The sequence below is a fragment of the Oncorhynchus tshawytscha genome, linkage group LG29 (assembly GCF_018296145.1).
Source record: "Oncorhynchus tshawytscha isolate Ot180627B linkage group LG29, Otsh_v2.0, whole genome shotgun sequence".
Lineage (NCBI taxonomy): Eukaryota > Metazoa > Chordata > Actinopteri > Salmoniformes > Salmonidae > Oncorhynchus > Oncorhynchus tshawytscha.
The window spans coordinates 25,953,995-25,975,310 of NC_056457.1; the positions used below are offsets into that span (position 1 = coordinate 25,953,995).

Below are 21,316 nucleotides of genomic sequence, written 5' to 3' on the forward strand. Positions count from 1 at the left end.
GGACATGCGGTCACCTATAAGGACAGGGAAGCTAATGAATGTGTGTATAACTTGATCATCATGGCAAAATATTTCATTCACAAATGTTTTTTTTTTTACAAACTACCCCCGCTGTTTATTGTCTTAAATGAGGAAAAGTGATTATATACATCTTTGAAATTGGTTAAATCCAAACAAGCCCTTGATCTCATATCAAGCGCTAGGACCTCAAGCATCCCGCTACACCTGCAATAACATCTACTAAATATGTGTGACAAATAAAATTATTCCTGAATAGACCACCCTGTGATTTGTTTTATTACATTTAAAAAACATTTTTTTGACACGTGTTCTGTCCATTGAAGTACATGTTATTTATATATGTGAATTATGCCTGTTTGATTTTTGAAAATGTCTGAATAAAAAAAAACATCCGCTTGTTCCGGACTCGGCAGAGGCTACTCCTTAGTATACCTTAGTGGGCTACTCTCCTTGGAAACTTCCCAGTCTAGCGGGAAATTATGGACCGGAGGATGCCAGTCTAGCTCGCAACCGTCAGTGCAGATAGAGGAACGGGGATGAGGAGAGGAAGTGAATTCAGACTGTTGCGACTACTCTCTACCATTGCAAGGTTTACAGGCCGTGGCCAAAATAGAAATACAGCGTATATTTACTATATAAACGGTTGTCTACAATATAAAACACATCCACCGTTGAGTAAATTGCTTTGATTTGTGTATAACGGTTTAGCTACCAATATTTAGGCTACTCATGTCTACTGAAATTGTACATGGCTAATTGTCTCATTGCTAATTAAATATGGTATTATTACCTTAATCTAATGGGGAGTCGTAACTGTAAATAGTTGCACGTTAGCGTGGTACCAGGGGCGACTGTAAACACCTCGCATATACACATTTGTATCATTGAAAACATAATGCAATAAAAGAAAACCGAGAGAACAAAAGGAACTTGTATACATGTCCCCCAATCCGGGCCCCCCCAACGTCTATTATTGACCAGCGCCCCGATTCAATCAGACCTATGGTGATGCATCGCAGTGAGAAGCCTGAATACCCGCTGCGGTGATTGGCCCATATGTTTGGCGCGCGTTGACGCCACTGTGGTTGGAGTGGGCGGCGAATGTTGAGCGATAGACGGAGAGATGTTTGAACAGTGAGCCAGGTCGTTTAAGCGGAAAAACATTGCAATTGTGAAAAACTGTTCAATAAAATAGTATATTTACACATAAATCCGTGATATTTCCACTGGGAAGTGCAGACCAAAGAGAAGCGCCCGGTTCTGTGTAGCGAGCCGGTGTTGTTCTTCCGCTAGCTGGAAGTCGACTCCGCGGATGCGCGATTTCAATGTATCGCCACCAGCCCTTCTCTCTCTGCTAACGAGCTAGCCAACAAAACAGTAGTAATTCCGATCAACGAAAGATTATTTCTCGGTGTGTGTCCAGTTGATCCCGAGTCACTACATTGAATGAGGACCGACCCCTCTGCAGGTAGGATACACTGTCAAAATATACAATTGTTTCCTCATTGAAAAACAAATAATACTAATAGCAAGTCACAGCGTTAGTTTCCTCCGTCTTGGTCGCTAGTTCGCTTGCTGGCCAACCAGCTAGGTAGGGAAGGATACTACTGTTTGTTGACACCTCTGTGGACTTGCCTGACCTGGCAGTTATCAGACATAAAGCAAAACAGTTAGCCAGTCAATGTGGAAATATAATAGTTGTGCCAATTTAACTCGGGTGTTTTTTTGTCTGCTGTGGACGAGTTTTCCTTCAATGTTTCCGCATTGAAAGGCACACATTCACAAGAATCTGAATTATTTGGTAGGATGGGTTGAAATACACTTAGCTAGCTTCATATGAATTGGCAAGTTTGTTTGATACTAGCTACGTTGAAAATCACTGTTAGCTACAATTCTGTCAAATTGTCACATTTGACACGACAGCGATTGATTTGTCGATGGCAATGACATCAAAGCGGTTTGATGAACAAACAAAAAAATCCAACTAGAGACAGATGAGAGGGTTTTGACTCGGTGTTAACTACGACCGGAAGTTACTTTTTCGTAGCAGGTTAGGAGAATTTACGCAGCAGGTTACTAGTAGGAGATTTAGTGGTCTTGCACAAGTGTAGTACAGTATTACCTTATACGATTGTTAATTGTACCCTTCGTCTTAATATTGAGACCCTCATTGAACATCTGAACGTGTTTGTATCGAACTGTTAAACACAGAAAGAATCGAGTAGCGCCGCAGCCCAGCGGCTTAAAAAGTTTGACCTATAGCCTAAAGGTCGCCTGTTTGAATCCGGACCTGGTGTTTGGGAAATTGATCTGGCAACTGTAGGGCTGCTGGGTTCACTTCCTCCTCACAACAATCCCCGTTGCTCTCCATCCAGGGGTGCTGCACTGCAGCTCGACCCTGTGTTCCTCTCAACTGCATGTCTGTAGGAGGTGTGCTGTCTGTGTTGAGAAATGACAGCAGAATACGTTGTTTGTGTTTCCTGTAACTATGGTCAAAGTAAAGTTATATTGTGTAAATGTACTGCGAGTCATTCTCTGCTTAGAGAAACCCTCGACATCAGTATCCAGTGTGGTGTGTGATGACAGGTTTCCATGGCAGCCTGTAGAGTGTATGTGTCCTCAAGGAAGAAGACCTGATTGGATTAGACCAGGCCCACCCAGGCTGGTCAGATATGACAATGTCAGGGCAGATAAACAAAAGGAGAGACTAGTTCCTCTACCCAGAGCAAACGGCAGTATTCTTTCTAGTAGTGTGTCATCAGTACTTGGTTTTGACCAATCAGACAGCGGTCTTGAAGCAGACACATGATTTCTGCAGCTTGTGAATTTGGGCCATCTTCAACATCCATTTCTCCAGGACTTCTCTACTAAAGTAGATGTTATTATGGAGGCTGCTGTACTGCGTTTGGCACTGAGCCTGTGATGGAAGCCAAAGACTGATTTTGTGATTTCTGTTTTACCCCAAGTAAAGGCACAAAGCTTTTGAATGTGAATTAGAGACATGAAACAGGAAGTTAGTTTGGGGTGTTTCCCCATCTTTGAACTGGCCTGGCGTTGAATTTCTCTGTGCATCTGTAGAACAGGTGTAGAGAGATGGGAATGGAAACAAGAATGACCGTTCCAGACTCTGGAAATAGACTCCGCCCCTTATCAACATGTACAATGACGAACAATGGTGTCCAAAGTTCCGTTGTGTTTTTAAAAAATAAATCCAAATCTCAGCCCTTAATGCGGAAGCATCGGTCTTTGCCTTTTCTCCTGTACTGTGCATGATTGTAAAGGCCTGTGTTCCAGGCTGACCATGGTGCTGACAGGGAAGCGGTCTGTGAAGGGACCAGTGGGTTGGGGGAGGAGGGTGAAGTGTGAGTACATGAGGCTACGCTTCAGACGGGCCGACGAGGTCAAGGTACACACAGAGGCACACACACACACACACACACACACACACACACACACAGAGAGACAGACAGAGAGAGGTTTCTGACAGTACGTTTTCTCCTCAGAGTATGTTTAACTCTAACCGTCAGAGGATCTTGGAGCGTACAGACATCCTGAATGCTGAGTGGAAGTCTAGGAGGATCCAGCCCCTTCACATCATGACATCTGTTAGCTCCTTACGAGGGACCAGAGAGGTCAGCGTGCACTTCACACACGCACCTAGCCAAAGATATTGTAAATCCATGTTTTACATGCTAACAGATGTCCATTTTTTTTAAACATCCGTTTATTGTTTTTCACCATGTTTCACCTTTTATAGTTCTTCACCAGTGTGACGTCTCTGAGTTCTCTAATGTGTATATTGTCTCCTACGGTGGACAGTGGTTTCTCTGAGTTCTCTAATGTGTATATTGTCTCCTACAGTGCACGGTGCACAGTGGTTTCTCTGAGTTCTCCAAACAGGTGATCCCTCTGAAGACGCTCAACGCTGTGACCTCTGTACCTGTCATGTACTCCTGGTCCCCGCTACAGCAGAACTTCATGGTAAACATAAAAACACACAAACTGTTCCATACTAAGCTTGTACTTACACGTGCACTGAAACTGTAGTTATCCAATCTGATGTAGTAGTCTAGTCCCGACTTGATGATAAAACTAAGATTTCTTAAACTTTAATGGAGTGGTTCAGACACACCTGGCCTACTGACTCGCTACTTCTACCTACAAGGTAGGCCAGGTGTATGTCAGAAGAATGTCAGTAGGCCAGGTGTGTGTCAGTAGGCCAGGTGTGTGTCAGTAGGCCATGTGTCAGAAGAATGTCAGTAGGCCAGGTATGTTTGTGTGTGTCAGTAGGCCAGGTATGTTTGTGTGTGTCAGTAGGCCAGGTGTTTGTGTGTGTCAGTAGGCCAGGTGTTTGTGTGTGTCCGTAGGCCAGGTGTTTGTGTGTGTCAGTAGACCAGGTGTGTCACCTGCCTTGTAGGTAGAAGATGAGACGGTTCTCCACAACATCCCCTACATGGGAGACGAGATTCTGGACCAAGACGGAACCTTCATAGAGGAGCTCATCAAGAACTACGACGGCAAAGTTCACAGAGACAGGGGTAAGACACTGTTTTATACTATCACGTTTTGATTTGATGTGGTGTCATGTTTAAGGACTGCCGTGTCTGATTCCAGAGTGTGGCTTCATTAACGGAGATCTTTGTGGAGCTGGTGGGGGCCCTGACCCAGTACAGTGACAACGAGGAGGATTTTGATGAAGACGAGCAGGAGTTGAAGATGGAGCTGTGTGAGGGGAAGGACCACATGGTTGAGGATCCCCACCAGGAATCCCTGATCAACACTGAAAGTAAGTCTGACTGCCTTTGCTATTATCCAACCAAGAATAGAAATTAGGCTTATCCCAAAACTATTCCCTCTCCCCTTTATCTCACCTAGTTCCCTTCCCTAGGTCCTCTCAGGTTTTGATCTCTGCTTACCCTCCTGTGTCCTGTGTGGGCTGACGCAGTGCCTGTTTTTTAGGAAGTTGTGTGTGTGTGTTAACCCCTATGTGTCCTCTGCTTGCAGGCCAAGGCAGCAGTGCCTGTTTTTTAGGAAGTTGTGTGTGTGTGTTAACCCCTATATGTTCTCTGCTTGCAGGCCAAGGCAGCAGTGCCTGTTTTTTAGGAAGTTGTGTGTGTGTGTTAACCCCTATATGTCCTCTGCTTGCAGGCCAAGGCAGCAGTGACTGTTTTTAGGAAGTTGTATGTGTGTGTGTGTGTGTGTGTGTGTGTGTGTGTGTGTTAACCCCTATATGTTCTCTGCTTGCAGGCCAAGGCAGCAGTGCCTGTTTTTTAGGAAGTTGTGTGTGTGTGTTAACCCCTATGTGTCCTCTGCTTGCAGGCCAAGGCAGCAGTGCCTGTTTTTAGGAAGTTGTGTGTGTTAACCCCTATGTGTCCTCTGCTTGCAGGCCAAGGCAGCAGTGCCTGTTTTTAGGAAGTTGTGTGTGTGTGTTAACCCCTATATGTTCTCTGCTTGCAGGCCAAGGCAGCAGTGCCTGTTTTTAGGAAGTTGTGTGTGTGTGTTAACCCCTATGTGTCCTCTGCTTGCAGGCCAAGGCAGCAGTGACTGTTTTTAGGAAGTTGTGTGTGTGTGTGTGTGTGTGTGTGTGTGTGTTAACCCCTATATGTTCTCTGCTTGCAGGCCAAGGCAGCAGTGCCTGTTTTTTAGGAAGTTGTGTGTGTGTGTGTTAACCCCTATATGTCCTCTGCTTGCAGGCCAAGGCAGCAGTGACAGTTCCAAGAAGATTCCGTCTGATAAGATCTTTGAGGCCATTTCCTCCATGTTCCCTGATAAGGGCTCCGCAGAGGAACTCAAAGAGAAGTAAGTACTCCTGTGTGTGTCAGTAGTGCATATTTCTGTTTTGTCTGTACTCTAATGAGGTGTGTGTTATCAGGTACAAGGAGCTGACAGAGCCCCAGTTGCCGGGTGCATCGCCTCCAGAGTGTACTCCTAACATGGACGGTCCTAACGCTCGCTCCGTTCAGAGAGAACAGAGTCTACACTCCTTCCACACACTGTTCTGCCGACGCTGCTTCAAATACGACTGCTTCCTGCACCGTGAGTGTACGGACACTCTTTCTCTCTCCTCATTTAGACTGTTCTGCTCTACTCCTCTCTGACTTCACTGTGACCACTCATCTCTGTCTCTCTCCAGCCTTCCATGCAACTCCTAACACCTATAAGCGTAAAAACATGGAGAATCTGGTGGACAGTAAACCCTGTGGTGACGAGTGCTATATGTACCTGGTGCAGGCAAGTGTACACACACACACACACACACACACACACACACACACACACACACACACACACACACACACACACACACACACACACACACAGAGACACCTCCAGTTCTGATTGTTGTTCTGTGGTGGTTGTCTAGGATGGTTTGATGAGGGAGTACCCTGACGGCATGGCAAACGAGAGGTCCAAGACTCCTTCCAAATGATCCATCGCCGGGGACGACCCAGCGGCAACAGCCGGCTCAGCACACCAACAGTCTCCACGGATACCAAAGACACGGGCAGCGAGCAGGAGGGGAAATACGATGATGATGATGATGATGATAAGAAGGACACCACCAGCAGCTCAGGTACGCACCACCACCCATACTCACAAGCTAACACACACCAACCATTACCTTGTGTGTGTTCTAGAGGGTATCTCACAGTGCCAGACTCCAGTGAAGTTGAAGCTGACGTGTGATCCTCAGGTTGTTGATTGGAGTGCTGCCGAGGCTTCACTCTTTAGGGTTCTCATCGGAACCTACTATGATAACTACTGCCCTATAGCACGACTCCTAGGAACCAAGACCTGCAGACAGGTGTGTATCTATCACCACAGCACCTATGCTGAGAGTCATTTTCTCTGTCTTTCACATTTCTTATTTTTTTTCCCCTTTGCACTCAACGTTGTGGTCTAACTTGGCAGGTTGTATATTGTCTAGTAATGTGTGTCTCTAGGTGTGCGAGTTCCGTGTAAAGGAGTCTAGTATCATCGCTCGCACCCCGGCCGAGAACGAAGACACGCCCCCGCGCAAGAAGAAGCGGAAACACCACAGGTGAGCCTCGCCCAAAATATAGACTGACTGCTTGAGGGTGCACTAATGGGGTGACTGAGAAGGGTACAGTCGGAGGATCTGGTTGTCAACTTTCATGGAAAATACAAACTAACTTACTGGTGGTGTTTTCAGGTTATGGGCCACTTACTGCAGGAAGATCCAGCTGAAGAAAGGTTACTATTGTCTCCATCTCTCCTAGCATTGGAACCTTCACAATACTCTGTTAGCTTGCGGCTCCACACAAACTTTGAATGTGTTGTGGTCAATGTGACGAGTTTATGACTAATTTATTTTTTGTTGATGACCTGTACTTGACCCCTCCCCCTGTAGATGGCTCGTCCAACCACGTGTATAACTACCAGCCATGTGACCACCCCCGCCAGCCCTGTGACTCCTCCTGCCCCTGCGTCACCGCTCAGAACTTCTGTGAGAAATTCTGCCAGTGCAGCTCAGAGTGTGAGGACATTTTTAAATACTTTATTTCCATACAATATTACATTGCCGATGACCGGTTTCTGTGACACACTCACTCTGTCTGTGTGTAGGTCACAACCGTTTCCCAGGATGCAGGTGTAAGGCCCAGTGCAACACCAAGCAGTGTCCATGTTACCTGGCGGTCAGGGAGTGTGACCCTGACCTGTGTCTGACCTGCGGAGCCGCTGAACACTGGGACAGCAAGAACGTCTCCTGTAAAAACTGCTCCATACAGAGGGGGGCCAAGAAGGTAAAATACACTCACAGTATGGATCGCATCGTCCAGCTGTACAGGATTTTTCCTTTGTTGGTTTGGTATCTGTTGCTCACTATTTTTCCTATTTTTTCCACCTCTCAGCACCTACTCTTAGCGCCGTCTGACGTCGCAGGCTGGGGCATCTTCATCAAAGAGCCAGTTCAGAAGAATGAGTTCATCTCTGAGTACTGTGGAGAGGTGAGGCTCAACTCTGTCTGGGTGATGGGTTTTGCCTGCATGTATGTGATGTACAAACCTGTGGAAAATAATTGTGTTCTGTTTGTTGATCCTGTGTGTGTTTCTCGCTCCCCTCCTTGTAGATAATCTCCCAAGATGAGGCTGATCGCAGAGGGAAGGTCTATGACAAATACATGTGTAGCTTCTTGTTCAACCTCAACAATGGTAACACACACACACACACACACACAAAAGTATTGAAATAATGTTTTTGCTAAGTGGGAGGGCAAGCTAACCCCCCCCCCCCTTCCCCAGACTTTGTAGTGGATGCTACTAGGAAGGGAAACAAGGTTCGTTTCGCCAACCATTCCGTCCATCCCAACTGCTATGCAAAAGGTCAGACAGCCCCTAAAACACTTTGATTAGATGATTTTGTGTAAATGTTTCTCCAGGGGTCAAGATGAGAAAGTATCCTACAGCCGTGTTTAAACCACCAGATGCATATCAGCTGATCCAGCCAGTCCGGTGTATATAACTTAATACACCGGCAGATGGGACCAACAGACGTAACACTCTGATGCAACCTCTGTGTTGTGCTGACAGTCTCCTCTCTCTGCAGTGATGATGGTGAATGGGGACCACAGGATAGGGATCTTCGCTAAGAGAAGCATCCAGACTGGAGAGGAGCTCTTCTTTGACTACAGGTCAGTATATCAGGGTTACTGACCAGCCAGTCTGCAGCCTAGCGGCCGGGTCAACAGGGTTACTGACCAGCCAGTCTGCGGCCGGGTCAACAGGGTTACTGACCAGACAGTCTGACCAGCCAGTAGCGGCCGGGTCAACAGGGTTACTGACCAGCCAGTCTGCGGCCGGGTCAACAGGGTTACTGACCAGCCAGTCTGCGGCCGGGTCAACAGGGTTACTGACCAGCCAGTCTGCGGCCGGGTCAACAGGGTTACTGACCAGCCAGTCTGCGGCCGGGTCAACAGGGTTACTGACCAGCCAGTCTGCGGCCTAGCGGCCGGGTCAACAGGGTTACTGACCAGCCAGTCTGCGGCCTAGCAGCCGGGTCAACTAGGATCGTATTAATCAGCACGTGTCCATGTGAATACTCTGAGGAGGGTGTCGATTTCCCTCCCCATTTGGTCTCGATGACAAACTCTTAATTAAGGTACAGGGCCTCATTCAGACCCCTTGACTTTTTCCACATTTTGTTACGTTACAGCCTTATTTTAAAAACGATTAAATGTTTTTTTCGCCCCATCAATCTACACACAATACTAAATAATGACAAATCTAAAACAGGTTTTATGAAACGTTTGCAAATGTATAAAAAGCAAAAAAGTATCTAATTTAGATATGTTTTCTTTTACTCAGTACTTTGTTGAAGCACCTTTGGCAGCGATTACAGCCTCCAGTCTTCTTGGGTATGATGCTACAAGCTTGGAACACCTGTATTTGGAGAGTTTCTCCCATTCTTCTCTGCAGATCCTCTCAAACTCTCAGGTTGGATGGGGAATGTCACGGCACAGCTATTTTCAGGTCTCTCCAGAGATGTTTGATCAGGTTCAAGTCCAGGCACTGGCTGGGCCACTCAAGGACATTCAGAGACTTGTCCTGAAGCCACTCCTGCACTGTCTTGGCTGTGGGCTGATGGTCATTGTCCTGTTGTAAGGTGAACCTTCGCCCCAGTCTGAGGTCCTGAGCGTTCTGGAGCAAGTTTTCATCATGAATCTCTCTGTACTTTGCTCCGTTCATCTTTCCCTCGATCCTGACTAGTCTCCTAGTCCCTTCCTCTGAAAAACATCCCCACAGCATGATGCTGCCACCACCATGTTTCACCGTAGAGATGGTGCCAGGTTTCCTCTAGACGTGATGCTGCCACCACCATGTTTCACCGTAGAGATGGTGCCAGGTTTCCTCTAGACGTGATGCTGCCACCACCATGTTTCACCGTAGAGATGGTGCCAGGTTTCCTCTAGACGTGATGCTGCCACCACCATGTTTCACCGTAGAGATAGAGATGGTGCCAGGTTTCCTCTAGACGTGATGCTGCCACCACCATGTTTCACCGTAGAGATGGTGCCAGGTTTCCTCTAGACGTGATGCTGCCACCACCATGTTTCACCGTAGAGATGGTGCCAGGTTTCCTCTAGACGTGATGCTGCCACCACCATGTTTCACCGTAGAGATGGTGCCAGGTTTCCTCTAGACGTGATGCTGCCACCACCATGTTTCACCGTAGAGATGGTGCCAGGTTTCCTCCAAATGTGTTTCTTGGCATTCAGGCCAAAGAGTTCAATCTTGGTTTCATCAGAGAATCTTGTTTCACATGGGCTGAGTATAGGTGCTTTTTGGCAAACTCCAAGTGAGCTGTCATGTGACTTACTGAGGAGTGGCTTCCGTCTGGCCACTCTACCATAAATGCCTGTTTGGTGAAGTGCTGCAGAGATGGTTTCCTTTCTGGAAGGTTCTCCCATCTCTACAGATGAGCTCTGTCAAAGTGACCATCGGGTTCTTGGTCACCTCCCTGACCAAGGCCCTTCTTCTCAAATTGGCTCAGTTTGGCAGGAAGGCCAGCTCTAGGAAGAGTCTTGGTGGTTCTAAACTTCTTCCATTTAAGAATGATGGAGGCCACTGTGTTTTTGGGGACCTTCAATGCTGCAGACATTTTTTGGTAAACTTCCCTTGATCTGTGCTTTGACACAATCCTTTTTTAAAAATGTTTTTATTTTTATTTTTACATTTGCAGGAATTTCTAGACCTGTTTTTGCTGTGGCATTATGGATGTGTGTGTGTGTGTGTGTGTGTGTGTTGTGTGTGTGTGTGGTTTGATGAGGGGGAAAAAGTAATTTGAATCAATTTAAGAATGAGGCTGTAATGTGGAACAAGTCAAGGGGTCTGAATACTTTCAACTGGAAACCGACAGTGCATTCGGGTCTCTGTCGCAGCGACATCATGAACATTCTGTCGTCCGACATCATATGTGTCGTCGTTATGAAGAAGTGGAAACAAAACGACAGACTCTGCATGACTTCAGCAGCCTGGTGTTCCAAATAGCATACTTGCTCTATTTCAGGGGTATTCATCTCTTACCCTACAAGGTCCGGAACCTTCTGGGTTTCTGTTCTACCTGATAATTCATTGCGCACACCTGGTCTCCTAGTTGGAAATCAGTCCCTTTATTAGTGGTCCAGAGTTGAGTTTGAAGTCCTTTTTGTACTCTAATAAACCCAGCAGTTTAAAATTAAATTACGTAAATGTCAATTTAGCAAGCCAGGCAACTAAAAGCAACTTTTGAAACAACGTTTTTGTTCGTTGTTAGCTCGTTAATGACCCGAGGTATAGCTGACAGTTGGGCAGGCATTCCTGTACGACAGCTTTGTCAAGCGACAAAAGCCCATAGCAAGGTTAATTTCAACACCCTGAGCTCAAAATGCCCTTTCAATGCCAGGATTTTAGTTTTTTTAATTAAAAAGTATAAGTTGCTGTATCGCCCAGTAAGTATTCTAACATGTGAGAGAGTTGATCAGTGATAGTGCGTGAATATCAGACTAGTTTTAATCTAAATGTATATCTATTTTTTTAATTCATTGAGGAACATAAACCCACAACATTATTTACAAGGTAATGGCGAGCTGACACAAAACAGCTTACGGTTGTGACTAAAGTAAACACAGTTAATGCTACTGGGCTATCTTAGACCTCCAGCACAGTCTCTGCACAGATGGATTTGGTCTTGTTGCTGTAGCAGCCCAGTAACCACGACAATGAATGTTGCGACAGTCGCGGAGACATTCACTTTTGTCATGCCTGTGAGACAAGGAAACGGACCGTCTTCAGACACTTCCTCCTAATTACAAATGAAGTGTCTTTAACCATCAACACTTGTCGCATTCTAATTGTCTACTGACATGACGTTAGAGTAGAGTAACTGTAAACCGACTTTTATACGTACGCGTACACTCACACACTTTGTGGTTGGTTTGACATCTCTAGCTAACTGGTCATGTTTCTCTCTCCGGTACAGTCAGGCTGATGCTCTGAAGTACGTCGGCATCGAGCGGGAGTCAGAGATACCATGATCCTCTCTTCTACCTCTGGATCAACACAAAGGCTGTACACACACACACACACTCTTCAGGAAACGCAAACGACTCTTTGTCAGAATCCTGGGATGCTTCAAGAATTCTGGAATGTCTCTTTTTCTCGCTTTGAATAATTTTTCCACCAACAAATCTTCCAGTTCTCTGGGATTTGTGAGCCTCTTGGTAACTATGGTCACTAGAACGTCCTTCCTGTTTACAGCTAACAAACATTAACAGGTGTTAATAAATCCACTGACTGGTTCTCTTTAGCTCTGTGATACTTTTTTTTATACTTGAGGTCAATCCAAATGAATGCACACATTATTGACTTTGAAATCACAACTGGTTGTAAATCTTTTACTGGGACCAAAAATCATTTTTTTCCCCGGGCCTGGCATTACCCAGTTAGACTAAATGTGGATTCAAAAGATCTCCATGACTGGTCATTTCCACACTCCCTTAGCCAGTGTTCAAACCTTGGTCTCAGACGCCACAGACACACACTGGAGTGCCAGAACACTGTTTTGAGTCTATAGCCTGATATGAGGTCAAATGACATTTTATTGGTCACATACACATGGTTAGTAGATGTTATTGGTCACAAACACATGGTTAGTAGATGTTATTGGTCACAAACACATGGTTAGTAGATGTTATTGGTCACAAACACATGGTTAGTAGATGTTATTGGTCACAAACACATGGTTAGTAGATGTTATTGGTCACAAACACATGGTTAGTAGATGTTATTGGTCACAAACACATGGTTAGTAGATGTTATTGGTCACAAACACATGGTTAGTAGATGTTATTGGTCACAAACACATGGTTAGTAGATGTTATTGGTCACAAACACATGGTTAGTAGATGTTATTGGTCACAAACACATGGTTAGTAGATGTTATTGGTCACAAACACATGGTTAGTAGATGTTATTGGTCACAAACACATGGTTAGTAGATGTTATTGGTCACAAACACATGGTTAGCAGATGTTATTGGTCACAAACACATGGTTAGTAGATGTTATTGGTCACAAACACATGGTTAGTAGATGTTATTGGTCACAAACACATGGTTAGTAGATGTTATTGGTCACAAACACATGGTTAGTAGATGTTATTGGTCACAAACACATGGTTAGCAGATGTTATTGGTCACAAACACATGGTTAGCAGATGTTATTGGTCACATACACATGGTTAGCAGATGTTAATGCGAGTGTAGCGAAATGCTTGTGCTTCTAGTTCCCGACAGTGCAGTAATATCTAACAATTCCCAACAACTGGTTTATTCCAAAAATCTGTCTGTTTCACTTGTTTCAATGTTTTGATGATGATAATGACCACCTGAGGGATGCTATGATGTGGTCTCTGTTCTAGATGATGATGACCCCCTGAGGGATGCTTTGATGTGGTCTCTGTTCTAGATGATAATGAGTGATGACCCCCTGAGGGATGCTTTGATGCTGTCTCTGTTCTAGATGATGATGATTAATGACCACCTGAGGGATGCTTTGATGCTGTCTCTGTTCTAGATGATGATGATTAATGACCACCTGAGGGATGCTTTGATGCTGTCTCTGTTCTAGATGATGATGATTAATGACCACCTGAGGGATGCTTTGATGTGGTCTCTGTTCTAGATGATGATGATTAATGACCACCTGAGGGATGCTTTGATGCGGTCTCTGTTCTAGATGATGATGATTAATGACCACCTGAGGGATGCTTTGATGCAGTCTCTGTTCTAGATGATGATGATTAATGACCACCTGAGGGATGCTTTGATGCTGTCTCTGTTCGAGATGATGATGACCCCCTCAGGGATGCTTTGATGCGGTCTCTGTTCTAGATGATGATGATTAATGACCACCTGAGGGATGCTTTGATGTGGTCTCTGTTCTAGATGATGATGATTAATGACCACCTGAGGGATGCTTTGATGCTGTCTCTGTTCTAGATGATGATGATTAATGACCACCTGAGGGATGCTTTGATGCTGTCTCTGTTCTAGATGATGATGATTAATGACCACCTGAGGGATGCTTTGATGCTGTCTCTGTTCTAGATGATGATGATTAATGACCACCTGAGGGATGCTTTGATGTGGTCTCTGTTCTAGATGATGATGATTAATGACCACCTGAGGGATGCTTTGATGCGGTCTCTGTTCTAGATGATGATGATTAATGACCACCTGAGGGATGCTGTCTCTGTTCTAGATGATGATGATTAATGACCACCTGAGGGATGCTTTGATGTGGTCTCTGTTCTAGATGATGATGACCCCCTGAGGGATGCTTTGATGCGGTCTCTGTTCTAGATGATGATGATTAATGACCACCTGAGGGATGCTTTGATGTGGTCTCTGTTCTAGATGATGATGATTAATGACCACCTGAGGGATGCTTTGATGCTGTCTCTGTTCTAGATGATGATGATTAATGACCACCTGAGGGATGCTTTGATGCAGTCTCTGTTCTAGATGATGATGATTAATGACCACCTGAGGGATGCTTTGATGTGGTCTCTGTTCTAGATGATGATGATTAATGACCACCTGAGGGATGCTTTGATGCTGTCTCTGTTCTAGATGATGATGATTAATGACCACCTGAGGGATGCTTTGATGTGGTCTCTGTTCTAGATGATGATGACCCCCTGAGGGATGCTTTGATGCAGTCTCTGTTCTAGATGATGATGATTAATGACCACCTGAGGGATGCTTTGATGTGGTCTCTGTTCTAGATGATGATGATGATGACCACCTGAGGAATGCTTTGATGCTGTCTCTGTTCTAGATGATAATTTTATTTTACCTTTATTTAATTAGGCAAGTCAGTTAAGAACAAATTCTTATTTTCAATGACGGCCTAGGAACAGTGGGTTAACTGCCTGTTCAGGGGCAGAACGAATCTAGTGATGCCTGGTGCTAGTGAATACTGCAGATTTGAAGCAATACGACCAGCCTTGAATCATGTTTAGTGAGACGGACTGCTCCTGTCTCTTGTTTTTACTACTAATTTATTGTGTCAACTTTACCAGCAGCTGGGAGGGCTCTGTGAAGGCCTGCGAACAGATAACGATGACTGACGGTGTTGTTTAGTGGATGGGTGAAGTCTGGAGACTCCTTTGTTTTAAGTAGTTTATGTTGCTTGTGTTAGGACAGGGCTGGGGAACTCTGGGAGATGCATTGATCCAATGATACACACATTGCTCAGACACAAACCTGGTTGCTCAGGTCTAAATCAGTCTCACTGGAAAACCAGCAGACACAGCAGCTCCCGAAGATTCGTGTCAGAGACGGAAGAGGAAGAGAGACATCCCACTCCCTCGTTGTTTCTGGTTCATATACAGTCAATGAACTAAGTAGACCAGACTCAGTCGCTATCCCTTTGGTGTCTATGGGGGAGACACCCCTTAATTAGACCTCAACTGTGACCATTTTCTTCAATGTTTAACAGCCTGAGTAAGACATTTATCCACCATCTTGGCTAGTATCCCACCAATCTCTTAGATGTATACTCCCTCAAGTATACATGGCTGGCGTCCAGTGGGATTCAACATTCCGGAATGTTCAGATATAAATACAGGCCTACTCTATAGAAGAGCCATGCTTCTCTGTCATATAGACTAGTGAAACTGCTCTACACAAGACATTTCTAATGTTCCCTCCTGAACGTAGCCCTGGTTTCTTCCAGTTGTCTCTCCGGGACCACTCTTCTGACTACCAAGGTGCTGATTTTGACTGTTTACAGGGAGTATTGTTCAAAGTTATGCTTAATAAAATAAGAGCAAATCGAAGGTGTCAATTCTTCTTTGAGCCGCCAATGTTCTCATAGGCTGCGTTTTATACAGGCAGCCCTATTCAGATTTGATGTGATTGTTCAAAAGAACAAACAGTGAGAAAAAAAATCTGAATTGGGCTGCCTATGTAAAACTATGCAGCAGTGGCATCAGTTCAGTTGGTCCAGGGGTTTCTCCATTCCTCTCCTCTCTGACTGGGGTTTCTCCATTCCTCTCCTCTCTGACTGGGGTTTCTCCATTCCTCTCCTCTCTGACTGGGGTTTCTCCATTCCTCTCCTCTCTGACTGGGGTTTCTCCATTCCTCTCCTCCCTGACTGGGGTTTCTCCATTCCTCTCCTCTCTGACTGGGGTTTCTCCATTCCTCTCCTCCCTGACTGGGGTTTCTCCATTCCTCTCCTCTCTGACAGGGGTTTCTCCATTCCTCTCCTCTCTGACTGGGGTTTCTCCATTCCTCTCCTCCCTGACTGGGGTTTCTCCATTCCTCTCCTCCCTGACTGGGGTTTCTCCATTCCTCTCCTCTCTGACTGGGGTTTCTCCATTCCTCTCCTCCCTGACTGGGGTTTCTCCATTCCTCTCCTCCCTGACTGGGGTTTCTCCATTCCTCTCCTCCCTGACTGGGGTTTCTCCATTCCTCTCCTCTCTGACTGGGGTTTCTCCATTCCTCTCCTCCCTGACTGGGGTTTCTCCATTCCTCTCCTCTCTGACTGGGGTTTCTCCATTCCTCTCCTCCCTGACTGGGGTTTCTCCATTCCTCTCCTCCCTGACTGGGGTTTCTCCATTCCTCTCCTCCCTGACTGGGGTTTCTCCATTCCTCTCCTCCCTGACTGGGGTTTCTCCATTCCTCTCCTCCCTGACTGGGGTTTCTCCATTCCTCTCCTCCCTGACTGGGGTTTCTCCATTCCTCTCCTCCCTGACTGGGGTTTCTCCATTCCTCTCCTCCCTGACTGGGGTTTCTCCATTCCTCTCCTCCCTGACTGGGGTTTCTCCATTCCTCTCCTCTCTGACTGGGGTTTCTCCATTCCTCTCCTCCCTGACTGGGGTTTCTCCATTCCTCTCCTCCCTGACTGGGGTTTCTCCATTCCTCTCCTCCCTGACTGGGGTTTCTCCATTCCTCTCCTCTCTGACTGGGGTTTCTCCATTCCTCTCCTCCCTGACTGGGGTTTCTCCATTCCTCTCCTCCCTGACTGGGGTTTCTCCATTCCTCTCTCTCCCTCCCTGACTGGGGTTTCTCCATTCCTCTCCTCCCTGACTGGGGTTTCTCCATTCCTCTCCTCCCTGACTGGGGTTTCTCCATTCCTCTCCTCTGACTGGGGTTTCTCCATTCCTCTCCTCCCTGACTGGGGTTTCTCCATTCCTCTCCTCTCTGACAGGGGTTTCTCCATTCCTCTCCTCTCTGACTGGGGCTTCTCCATTCCTCTCCTCTCTGACAGGGGTTTCTCCATTCCTCTCCTCTCTGACTGGGGTTTCTCCATTCCTCTCCTCCCTGACTGGGGTTTCTCCATTCCTCTCCTCCCTGACTGGGGTTTCTCCATTCCTCTCCTCCCTGACTGGGGTTTCTCCATTCCTCTCCTCTCTGACTGGGGTTTCTCCATTCCTCTCCTCTCTGACTGGGGTTTCTCCATTCCTCTCCTCTCTGACTGGGGTTTCTCCATTCCTCTCCTCTCTGACTGGGGTTTCTCCATTCCTCTCCTCTCTGACTGGGGTCTCCATTCCTCTCCTCTCTGACAGGGGCTTCTCCATTCCTCTCTGACTGGGGTTTCTCCATTCCTCTCCCCCTGACTGGGGCTTCTCCATTCCTCTCCTCTCTGACTGGGGTTTCTCCATTCCTCTCCTCTCTGACTGGGGTTTCTCCATTCCTCTCCTCTCTGACTGGGGTTTCTCCATTCCTCTCCTCTCTGACTGGGGTTTCTCCATTCCTCTCCTCCCAGTGTCTACTCTCTGACTGGGGTTTCTCCATTCCTCTCCTCTCTGACTGGGGTTTCTCCATTCCTCTCCTCTCTGACTGGGGTTTCTCCATTCCTCTCCTCCCTGACTGGGGTTTTCTCCATTCCTCTCCTCCCAGTGTCTACTCTCTGACAGGGGTTTCTCCATTCCTCTCCTCCCTGACTGGGGTTTCTCCATTCCTCTCCTCCCTGACTGGGGTTTCTCCATTCCTCTCCTCCCTGACTGGGGTTTCTCCATTCCTCTCCTCTCTGACTGGGGTTTCTCCATGCCTCTCCTCCCAGTGTCTCCTCTCTGACAGGGGTTTCTCCATTCCTCTCCTCTCTGACTGGGGTTTCTCCATTCCTCTCCTCTCTGACTGGGGTTTCTCCATTCCTCTCCTCCCAGTGTCTACTCTCTGACAGGGGTTTCTCCATTCCTCTCCTCCCAGTGTCTCCTCTCTGACTGGGGTTTCTCCATTCCTCTCCTCCCAGTGTCTCCTCTCTGACTGGGGTTTCTCCATTCCTCTCCTCCCAGTGTCTACTCTCTGACTGGGGTTTCTCCATTCCTCTCCTCTCTGACTGGGGTTTCTCCATTCCTCTCCTCCCAGTGTCTCCTCTCTGACTGGGGTTTCTCCATTCCTCTCCTCCCAGTGTCTCCTCTCTGACTGGGGTTTCTCCATTCCTCTCCTCCCAGTGTCTCCTCTCTGACTGGGGTTTCTCCATTCCTCTCCTCCCAGTGTCTCCTCTCTGACTGGGGTTTCTCCATTCCTCTCCTCCCAGTGTCTCCTCTCTGACAGGGGTTTCTCCATTCCTCTCCTCCCAGTGTCTACTCTCTGACTGGGGCTTCTCCATTCCTCTCCTCCCAGTGTCTACTCTCTGACTGGGGTTTCTCCATTCCTCTCCTCTCTGACTGGGGCTTCTCCATTCCTCTCCTCCCAGTGTCTTCTCTCTGACTGGGGTTTCTCCATTCCTCTCCTCCCAGTGTCTCCTCTCTGACTGGGGTTTCTCCATTCCTCTCCTCCCAGTGTCTCCTCTCTGACTGGGGTTTCTCCATTCCTCTCCTCCCAGTGTCTTCTCTCTGACTGGGGTTTCTCCATTCCTCTCCTCCCAGTGTCTCCTCTCTGACTGGGGTTTCTCCATTCCTCTCCTCCCCTCTCTGTGTCTCCATTCCTCTCCTCCCTGACTGGGGTTTCTCCATTCCTCTCCTCCCAGTGTCTACTCTCTGACTGGGGTTTCTCCATTCCTCTCCTCCCAGTGTCTACTCTCTGACTGGGGTTTCTCCATTCCTCTCCTCCCAGTGTCTACTCTCTGACTGGGGTTTCTCCATTCCTCTCCTCTCTGACTGGGGTTTCTCCATTCCTCTCCTCCCAGTGTCTCCTCTCTGACTGGGGTTTCTCCATTCCTCTCCTCCCAGTGTCTCCTCTCTGACTGGGGTTTCTCCATTCCTCTCCTCCCAGTGTCTACTCTCTGACTGGGGTTTCTCCATTCCTCTCCCCTCTCTGACTGGGGTTTCTCCATTCCTCTCCTCCCAGTGTCTTCTCTCTGACTGGGGTTTCTCCATTCCTCTCCTCCCAGTGTCTTCTCTCTGACTGGGGTTTCTCCATTCCTCTCCTCCCAGTGTCTCCTCTCTGACTGGGGCTTCTCCATTCCTCTCCTCCCAGTGTCTCTCTCTGACTGGGGTTTCTCCATTCCTCTCCTCCCAGTGTCCTCTCTGACTGGGGTTTCTCCATTCCTCTCCTCCCAGTGTCTCCTCTCTGACTGGGGTTTCTCCATTCCTCTGACTGGGGTTTCTCCATTCCTCTCCTCCCAGTGTCTTCTCTCTGACTGGGGCTTCTCCATTCCTCTCCTCCCAGTGTCTCCTCTCTGACTGGGGTTTCTCCATTCCTCTCCTCCCAGTGTCTTCTCTCTGACTGGGGCTTCTCCATTCCTCTCCTCCCAGTGTCTACTCTCTGACTGGGGCTTCTCCATTCCTCTCCTCCCAGTGTCTCCTCTCTGACTGGGGTTTCTCCATTCCTCTCCTCCCAGTGTCTTCTCTCTGACTGGGGTTTCTCCATTCCTCTCCTCCCAGTGTCTTCTCTCTGACTGGGGCTTCTCCATTCCTCTCCTCCCAGTGTCGACTCTCTGACTGGGGCTTCTCCATTCTTCTCCTCCCAGTGTCGACTCTCTGACTGGGGCATTTCTCCATTGACTGGGGTTTCTCCATTCCTCTCCTCCCAGTGTCTCCTCTCTGACTGGGGCTTCTCCATTCCTCTCCTCCCAGTGTCTCCTCTCTGACTGGGGCTTCTCCATTCCTCTCCTCCCAGTGTCAACTCTCTGACTGGGGCCTCTCCTCCCAGTGTCTACTCTCTGACTGGGGCTTCTCCATTCCTCTCCTCCCAGTGTCTACTCTCTGACTGGGGCTTCTCCATTCCTCTCCTCCCAGTGTCGACTCTCTGACAGGGGCTTCTCCATTCCTCTCCTCCCAGTGTCTTCTCTGACTGACTGGGCTTCTCCATTCCTCTCCTCCCAGTGTCTACTCTCTGACTGGGGCTTCTCCATTCCTCTCCTCCCAGTGTCTCCTCTCTGACTGGGGCTTCTCCATTCCTCTCCTCCCAGTGTCGACTCTCTGACTGGGGCTTCTCCATTCCTCTCCTCCCAGTGTCGACTCTCTGACTGGGGCTTCTCCATTCCTCTCCTCCCAGTGTCGACTCTCTGACTGGGGCTTCTCCATTCCTCTCCTCCCAGTGTCTCCTCTCTGACTGGGGCTTCTCCATTCCTCTCCTCCCAGTGTCGACTCTCTGACTGGGGCTTCTCCATTCCTCTCCTCCCAGTGTCGACTCTCTGACTGGGGCCTCTCCTCCCAGTGTCTACTCTCTGACTGGGGCTTCTCCATTCCTCTCCTCCCTGTGTCTCCTCTCTGACTGGGGCTTCTCCATTCCTCTCCTCCCTGTGTCTCCTCTCTGACTGGGGCTTTTCCATTCCTCTCCTCTCTGACTGGGGCTTCTCCATTCCTCTCCTCCCAGTGTCGACTCTCTGACTGGGGCTTCTCCATTCCTCTCCTCCCAGTGTCGACTCTCTGACTGGGGCTTCTCCATTCCTCTCCTCCCAGTGTCTCCTCTCTGACTGGGGCTTCTCCATTCCTCTCCTCCCAGTGTCGACTCTCTGACTGGGGCTTCTCCATTCCTCTCCTGTCTGACTGGGGCTTCTCCATTCCTCTCCTCTCTGACTGGGGCTTCTCCATTCCTCTCCTCTCTGACTGGGGCTTCTCCATTCCTCTCCTCCCAGTGTCGACTCTGACTGGGGCTTCTCCATTCCTCTCCTCCCAGTGTCGACTCTCTGATAGGGGCTTCTCCATTCCTCTCCTCCCAGTGTCTTCTCTCTGACTGGGGCTTCTCCATTCCTCTCCTCCCAGTGTCTACTCTCTGACTGGGGCTTCTCCATTCCTCTCCTCCCAGTGTCTCCTCTCTGACTGGGGCTTCTCCATTCCCCTCCTCCCAGTGTCTCCTCTCTGACTGGGGTTTCTTGCCAGACAGCTGGGCATTATCACTT

At 47.7% G+C, this 21,316-nt stretch overlaps 1 long non-coding RNA gene and 1 pseudogene across 1 annotated transcript; one reads left to right on the top strand and one right to left on the bottom strand.

Annotated features, from left to right (window-relative positions):
• The first annotated feature begins 1,024 nt into the window (after nt 1-1,024).
• On the top strand, nt 1,025-12,327 carry LOC112227474 (annotated as a pseudogene).
• A 1,637-nt stretch (nt 12,328-13,964) lies between these two features.
• On the bottom strand, nt 13,965-14,359 carry LOC121841343. Its single transcript, XR_006080317.1, has 2 exons — nt 14,303-14,359; nt 13,965-14,148 (listed from the first exon to the last, which is right to left on the bottom strand). It is a non-coding gene; the product is annotated as an uncharacterized LOC121841343 (long non-coding RNA).
• Nucleotides 14,360-21,316: the final 6,957 nt, after the last annotated feature.